Below are 8,586 nucleotides of genomic sequence, written 5' to 3'. Positions count from 1 at the left end.
CTGCATCTCAGACGGTGATAAATGCACCGTTTGTGTCTCAAGCCTACTCCCATATCGGATGCGAGCTTCAAAATGTGGACCGGGTATTGGCCATGACTGGCTTACAAACAATTGAGATCACTGATAAGGTATTCAGGAATAGAGACACGGAGACAAGAAGGGAAGTTGAAAAAAGGCAGAGAGAAGATAATAAGAGGGCAGACCAGAGGGTCACAGTACTGGCCGCAGCCCTGGGAGGCTCCCTCTCTAAACCACTCCAGCCCTCTCTGAAGCAGAACCAGCCTCACGGCAGGCCCTCTACAAGAAGACCCAGGGCCGCCCTACAACCAAATCAATGTGCCCGATGCTGGGGCTTCGGCCACTGGAGAAAATGAATGTCCCCAAAATAGCAGGGAAAAGGATTTAGCATCGGCTGTTATAGGGCTGGCCAGACTAGAGACTGAATAGGAGTGCTAGGGTTCAAAGACACAAGGTCCCCGAGAACTCATGGTAAAATTAAAATTGGGGGACAAAATTATTGACTTTATGGTGGACACTGGAGTGGAAATGTCAGTGGGGACTGAACTGGTGGCACCCCTCTCAAAAAAGGCCACTGCTATAGCAGGAGTAACTGGGAAAGAGCTGATCAGGCTGTACTGCCTTCCCCGAAAATGTCAGATGCGGGGACACCAAGTGACTCATGAATTTCTATACATCCCTGAATGCCCAGTACCTTTGTTGGGCAGAGACTTGCTGTCTAAATTGGGGGCACAAGTGACCCTTCCCCCCCTCCCCCATGAAAGACCCACTCTTCAAGTGGGTTCAAGCACCTGTTTACTATCCCTCTTGGTAACCCCTCAAGATGAATGGACATTACATGATCCTCCGGGAGGGAAGCCAGAGGGACTGAGCAATCAAGAGAGAGAGCTAATCCAGCAATTTCCCGGGGTTTGGGCAGAAGACAACCCCCCTCCCACTGGCTCACCAAACATCATGCTCCGGTGGTAACAGAATTCGAACCTGGTGCCACGCCAGTCAGGAACCGTCAATACCTGCTACCGCCGGAGGCCCAAGTTGGCATTTTCCCACATATAAACAGGCTACGACAGGCGAGCATCCTAATTGAATGCCAGGCGGCCTGGAACACACCAATTCTGCCAGTTAAGAAAGAAGGGGGACAAGGCTATAGACCTGTACAGGACCTCAGACTGGTCAACCAAGCAACCATAACTCTACACCCCACTGTTCCTAACCCCTATACCTTGCTCAGCCTCCTCCCACTGAGAGCTAAGATCTAGACTTGCTTAGATCTCAAGGATGCATTCTTTTGCATCTACCTTGCAGAAGAACCGGAGATCAAATTGCCAATATCCACTGGATCATCGAAAAAGCAAGAGAGTTCCAGGAAAACACCTATTTCTGCTTTATTGACTATGCCAAAGCCTTCAACTGTGTGGATCACAATAAACTGTGGAAAATTCTGAAGGAGATGGGAATACCAGACAACCTGACCTGCCTCTTGAGAAACCTGTATGCAGGTCAGGAAGCAACACTTAGAACTGGACATGGAACAACAGACTGGTTCCAAATAGGAAAAGGAATACGACAAGGCTGTATGTTGTCACCCTGATTATTTAACTTATATGCAGAGTACATCATGAGAAATGCTGGGCTGGAAGAAGCACGAGCTGGAATCAAGATTGCCGGGAGAAATGTCAATAGCCTCAGATATGCAGATGACACCACCCTTATGGCAGAAAGTGAAGAAGCACTAAAGAGCTTCTTGATGAAAGTGAAAGAGGAGAGTGAAAAAGTTGGCTTAAAGCTTAATATTCAGAAAACTAAGATCATGCCATCTGGTCCCATCACCTCATGGGAAATAGATGGGGAGACAGTGGAAACAGTGTCAGACTTTATTTTTTTGGGGGGCTCCAAAATCACTGCAGGTGGTGATTGCAGCCATGAAATTAAAAGACGCTTACTCCTCAAAAGAAAAGTTATGATCAACCTAAATAGCATATTAAAAAGCAGAGATATTACTTTGCCAACAAAGGTCCATCTGGTCAAGGCTATGGTTTTTCCAGTGGTCATGTATGGATATGAGAGTTGGACTGTGAAGAAAGCTGAGTGCTGAAGAATTGATGCGTTTGAACTGTGGTGTTGGAGAAGACTCTTGAGAGTCCCTTGGACTGCAAGAAGATCCAACCAGTCCATCCTAAAGGAGATCAGTCCTGGGTGTTCGTTGGAAGGACTGATGCTGAAGCTGAAACTCCAGTACTTTGGCCACCTCATGCGAAGAGTTGACTCATCGGAAAAGACCCTGGTGCTGGGAGGGATTGGGGGCAGGAGGAGAAGGGGATGACAGAGGATGAGATGGCTGGATGGCATCACCAACTCGATGGGCATGGGTTTGAGTAAACTCCGGGAGTTGGTGATGGACAGGGAGGCCTGGCGTGCTGCGATTCATGGGGTCGCAAAGAGTCGGACACGACTGAGTGACCGAACTGAACTGAACTTGCCCGGGTATCCCAACCCATTTTTGCCTTTGAGTGGGAAGATCCAGCAGAGGGCACCAAACACTCACTTGGACTCGCCTCCCCCAAGGATTTAAAAACTCATCTTTGGGGAAGCCTTGGCTTCTGACCTGGACTCGTTCCAGCTGGAGAGGTTTAGGTGCTGGCTGTTACAATATGTGGATGACTTGCTCTTGGCTGCTGAGAACAAAGAAGACTGCTGGGAAGGGACTGAGACTTTGCTAGAACTGCTGATGGAAGTGGGTTACTGGATTTCAAAGAAAAAGGCGCAGGTCTGCAAGAAGGAGGTAAGATATGTGGGGTTTGTTCTGAGAGAGGGCATGAGGCTGTTAGACCAGTCCAGGAAAGGAGTCATTTTGAGAATCCCACAACCGAAAACTCGATGAGAGGTCCGAGAGTTTTGGGGAGCCACCGGGTTTTGTAGGATTTGGATCCCAGGGTATTCTCAGATGGCCCAGCCTTTATGTGAACTCCTAACAGGGCCAGAGGGGATTCACTAAATTGGACTAAAAGACAGCAACAGGCCTGTGAAGAACTAAAGTTGGCACTTACATCGGCACCCATCTTGGGCCTGCCAGACCTTACTAAGCCATTTAGTTTTTATGTAACTGAAAAGGATAAAGTGGCTATAGGGGTATTAACCCAGACTATGGGGACATGGGACAGACCAGTGGCCTGTCTCTCCAAATGACTGGACAGTGGCTGGCCCAGATGTTTACGAGCAATTGTCTTATTTGGTTCAGGAGGCAACCAAGCTGACTTCGGGCCAAGACTTAACCTTAAAAGTCCGCCATGAGGTCAACGCTCTCCTCCGAGGGGACCCCCACAAGTGGCTGTTGTCAACGTCTCGGATTACTCAATACCAGGAGGTTTTATGTGAGAACCCCCATGTCACTATTGAGCCTTTCCAGGCCTTAAATCCAGCTACTCTCCTTCCTGTGGGAGAAGGTGGACACTCACATAACTGTAAAGAGATCTTGGAAGAAGCTTATGCTAGCAGGCCTAACCTGAGGGACCGACCAATCCTGGACCCAGACTGGGTCCTAGACATCAGTGGCACCAGCCTGGTGAAACGAGGACAGTGGCTGTCAGGATACGCGGTAGTCACAGAGGAAACCGTCGTTGAAGCTGGGTCCCTGCCATCCCACTGGTCTGCTTAGCGAGCCGAACTATATGCCGTGATTCGGGCTCTCCCGCTGTCAAAAGGTAAGAAGACAAACGTTTACACTGACTCTAGGTATGCTTTCACTATGTTGCACGTGCATGGGGCCCTACAAGGAGAGAGGTGTCTTGACAGCTACCAGAAAGGACATTAAAAACAAGGCGGAGATCCTGACCCTACTTGATGCTCTAAGGGAACCTGAACAAGCGGCAGTGATGCACTGCCGGGGTCACCAAAAGGAGGATGCCCCACAGGTGCCAGGAAACCGACTGGCAGATAAAATTGCAAAGGCGGCAGCTAAGGAAATTGGGGCTGGTGGCGGTGGTTTTATTAGAACCTTTGTACTCTGGAAAGTGCCTGAGTTAACTTCAACTCTCCCACAGTATACCCCGGCCCAATATCAATTGGCTAAAAGAGAGAGGGCCACCAAAAATGAAAAAGGTTGGTGGGAACGGCCGGATAGCAGGTTGCTGGTTCCCAAGACTCTGGCCCCTCGCTAGTGTCTCAAATTCACCAGACAACCCATCTGGGGCATGACAAAATGGAAAAATTGATTCGGAAAATTTCTTAATTCCACAGCTTTCTTCCCTATGTATAATGGAATCCCAGAATTTTTCTGCTTGCTCACAGGTCAACGCTGCCCCCAAACATTAACAAAGGTCCCCAGGAATACAGTTAAAGGGCACTCTGCCCTTTGAGCATTTAGAGGTGGACTTTACTGAGATGAAAGTACCGGCATTATCGTTACTTACTAGTCATAGTATGTACCTTCTCCAGTTGGGCAGAGGCCTTCCCCACCTGAACTGAAAAAGCAAAGGAAGTAGCTCACTGTCTGATTCGAGAAGAAATTCCCAGATTTGGGTTCCCAACCAGTATAGGATCAGACAATGGCCCTGCCTTTGTAGCCGATTTAATTCAACAGGTATGTAAAGCTCTAAATATCAAGTGGAAATTACATACAGCATATAGACTCCAGAGATCTGGAATGGAGGAATGAACCAACCGAACTCTTGAAGAGACACTTTCAAAATGGATCATAGAGACTGACTGTTCATTGTTGAACTTGCTTCCGGCAGCCTTACTCATATTAAGGGTAACCCCGCATTCCCACGGTTATTCTCCTTATGAAATTGTCTATGGGAGACCCCCTCCCATAGTGAGGCAGATGTTAGCAGATTTACCACAGGTAAGGGGACGGGATTTTGCAGCAGATGGAACAATTAGGTAAGGTAATATATCAGGTAACTAAGTTTGTACAAGAAAGAGTACCATTCACCCTTGGGGAACAGATTCGTGAATTTGTGCTCAGTGATCAGGTGTGGGTCAAGGACTGGAAACACAATTCCTTGGCCCGACATTGGAAAGGTCCTCATACTGTTGTTTTAGCCACACCTACGGCAGTTAAAGTTGCAGGTGTCACTCCCTGGATCCACCACATGGGAGTAAAGAAGGCATATCAGTGCAGGCCCAGAGGATGCTGAGTAAACTACGCAGAAGGACCCTGTTGATCCTTGTTTGAAACCAAGGTCATCTTAAAAAAGAAGAAGAAATGAAGCTCTACAATCAACTTCTACTACCCAGGCTTGTCGGTATTATCCTGGGTCTAGCCATAGTTTCAGCACAAGATAACATTTTCATTTCATGGGCACATTCCTATGCTGACTTCCATAAGAAATCTAATTGCTAGGTGTGTGGAGCTATGCCCAGGTCCGTCATGGATGGACTCCCATGGTGCGTGTCATCCCTACGGAGATATGACATGCCCAGTTTATGTGACTTCCTGATTCATAGAAAGCCACAAAAACCGAGTGCAGAAACTGTAATTACAACACCCACCAACCACTGGTGTGATAGAAAGGCTGATAGTCTGGCAGAAAGTCATAAGATTCGCTTTAATTATGCTCTTAGCTTAGAAAATGCTTATCAATATTATGTGACAGCCAGTAACTCCAAACAATCAAAAGCTAATAGATATTTTGACCAAATCTACCAAATATGGGATGATTACATGTGGGTTACTCCAGAAAAGGGACAGCTTGTTATAATAGCTGACATTTGCTGGGAGCAGGATATACACACTATTGAATATAATAACCAGATGATAGGCAAAAAGGACTTGAAACTGATGGGCTTTCTATGGACAGAACAGTGCTATAAAACTTATAAAGCTACTTATGACCCCATTCAAACCCCCCAGTGGCCTGGGACAGACTGGAAATTCAACCCTGGGATCAGGTGGATTGCCCTTAAAGGCACCCACTCGCTATGTGGGACCAGTCTGTGGCCATGGCTACCCCCAAGATGGGTAGGAAGATATACTTTAGGTCTGGCCTTTGCTCATGGAAACATCAGGCCAACAATACAAGAGCCCTTAAATTTGCCCTCACTACAGGCCAAATGGTCACAGCCGGTTTTCCATTGGTATGATTATTTGGCTGCTATATTTGTTCCTTTGTTGGACACCACAGAGAAAATAATTAGGGTCTAGGCCCTCACTAATTTCACCCAGAGAGCCCTAAGCGACAGCCTGAGGGCAATTCAAGCATTAAATACTCAGCAAATACAAATGAGAAAGGCAGTAATTCAAAATCAGATGGCTTTAGACTTACTTACAGCCACTCAAGGAGGGACCTGTGCTATAATTAAGGTTGACTGCTGTGTATATATTCCTGACTTATCTGGCAATGTATCCACTGCTTTCAGTTCAGTTCAGTTCTGTTCAGTCACTCAGTCGTGTCCGACTCTGCGACCCCATGAATCTCAGCACGCCAGGCCTCCCTGTCCATCACCAACTCCCGGAGTTTACTCAAACCCATGTCCATCAAGTCGGTGATGCCATCCAGCCATCTCATCCTCTGTCATCCCCTTCTCCTCCTGCCTTCAATCTTTCCCGGCATCAGGGTCTTTTCCAATGAGTCAACTCTTCGCATGAGGTGGCCAAAGTATTGGAGTTTCAGCTTCAGCATCAGTCCTTCCAACGAACACCCAGGACTGATCTCCTTTAGGATGGACTGATTGGATCTTCTTGCAGTCCAAGGGACTCTCAAGAGTCTTCTCCAACACCACAGTTCAAACGCATCAATTCTTTGGCACTCAGCTTTCTCCACAGTCCAACTCTCATATCCATACATGACTACTGGAAAAACCATAGCCTTGACTAGACGGACCTTTGTTAGCAAAGTAATGTCTGCTTTTTAATATGCTATCTAGGTTGGTCATAACTTTCCTTCCAAGGAGTAAGCATTCTTTAATTTCATGGCTGCAGTCACCATCTGTAGTGATTTTGGAGACCCCCAAAATAAAATCTGACACTGTTTCCACTGTTTCTCCATCTATTTCCCATGAAGTGATGGGACCGGATGCCATGATCTTAGTTTTCTGAATGTTGAGCTTTAAGCCAACTTTTTCACTCTCCTCTTTCACTTTCATCAAGAGGCTTTTTAGTTCCTCTTCACTTTCTGCCATAAGGATGGTGTCATCCGCATATCTGAGGTTATTGACATTTCTCCTGGCAATCTTGATTCCAGCTTGTGCTTCTTCCAGCCCAGCGTTTCTCATGATGTACTCTGCATATAAGTTAAATAAGCAGGGTCACAATATACAGCCTTGACGTACTCCTTTTCCTATTTGGAACCAGTCTATTGTTCCATGTCCACAGTTTTAGGTGATATGAAAAGCCAAGTAAAAGCTATGTCTGATAATGATCTTCCTTTTTGGATTTCTGTTTTGTCCTGGATGAAGGGTGATTGATGGAAAACTCTACTAACCATTGTGATAGTTGCTCTGTTAATTTTGTTATGTGGGCCTTGTATTCTCCAATGTATTGTCAACTTTGTTTCATTAAGATTAACCTCATTCACCCAAGTATATGACAAAAGGCCTAAGGTACAATATATCCCAATGGGTGATGCTCACACTGGAAGTTGAGAGCATCAAGTGGGGGAAATGAAGGAGGAGAAGAGCAGGCTGCTATGACTACACTGGTTCCATTTTGAAAGAAAGGAAATTCCATTTTGAACTCTCAGTGAACTTTGAACCATAGATCTGGTAGTCATGGAAATGACATATTAGAATGACCAAATGAGCCTCCCTACTGGACAAATGGACCAGGCTGATCTCACACCTAGACTCCCTGGAGCCAAGAAGAATGATTTACTGCATAATCAATCACCTTCTGTAATCTAGCAATGCCCATTGGTGTGGGCTGTACTGCATGGCTAGTTGGGCTTTAGATTGTGAATCTTGACTATAATCTGATTGTATCTCCTTCTAATGTTTTCCTTAGCTTACTTGAGAAATCTGGGGATGTGTGTTAGGGCACATACACTTAAGGTATATAAGGTTGTCACAAAAGTCAGTCGGGGTCCCTGGCTAAAGAGGAAACTCTGCCTCGGACCCACCAGTGTGATAAACTGCACTCTACTATTCACGTTGTCCTTCTGAGTGAGTTTGTTTCCTGGAACAGTTGGCTATAACATACGGATGCACTTTTCTCTTAGGTCAGTTGCCTACTGCCAGCCCCTTGCTGGGATTATCTTCCCACCCTTAATCTCAAGACACTTCAAGAGAGAACATGCAGATCGCTATCTCCCAAAGTCTCATCAAACGAATTCAGCTGACTTAACCCTCATACCCAGGGATTGAGCCCTGTTTGAAACCTTACACCATAAGGATCTCCAGCCTTTATGGACTGGTCCATTTGAGGTCATTCTAACCACACCAACAGCTGCTAAACTGGCAGGTCATTCCTCTTGGTTTCATATCTATAGATTAAAGCAGGCCCCAGGAGACTCTCCATCTCTTCCAAGAAACATTCCCCACTCAGACACTCCTTGCTACACCAGCACTGTTCTGGGACCTACCAGGCTTCAACTGGATCAAATTCCACAAGAATCAGAACAGCCAAACACA

This window comes from Cervus canadensis, chromosome 7, assembly GCF_019320065.1.
Source record: "Cervus canadensis isolate Bull #8, Minnesota chromosome 7, ASM1932006v1, whole genome shotgun sequence".
NCBI classification, from domain to species: domain Eukaryota; kingdom Metazoa; phylum Chordata; class Mammalia; order Artiodactyla; family Cervidae; genus Cervus; species Cervus canadensis.
Note: the sequence above shows the minus strand (reverse complement) of the source record.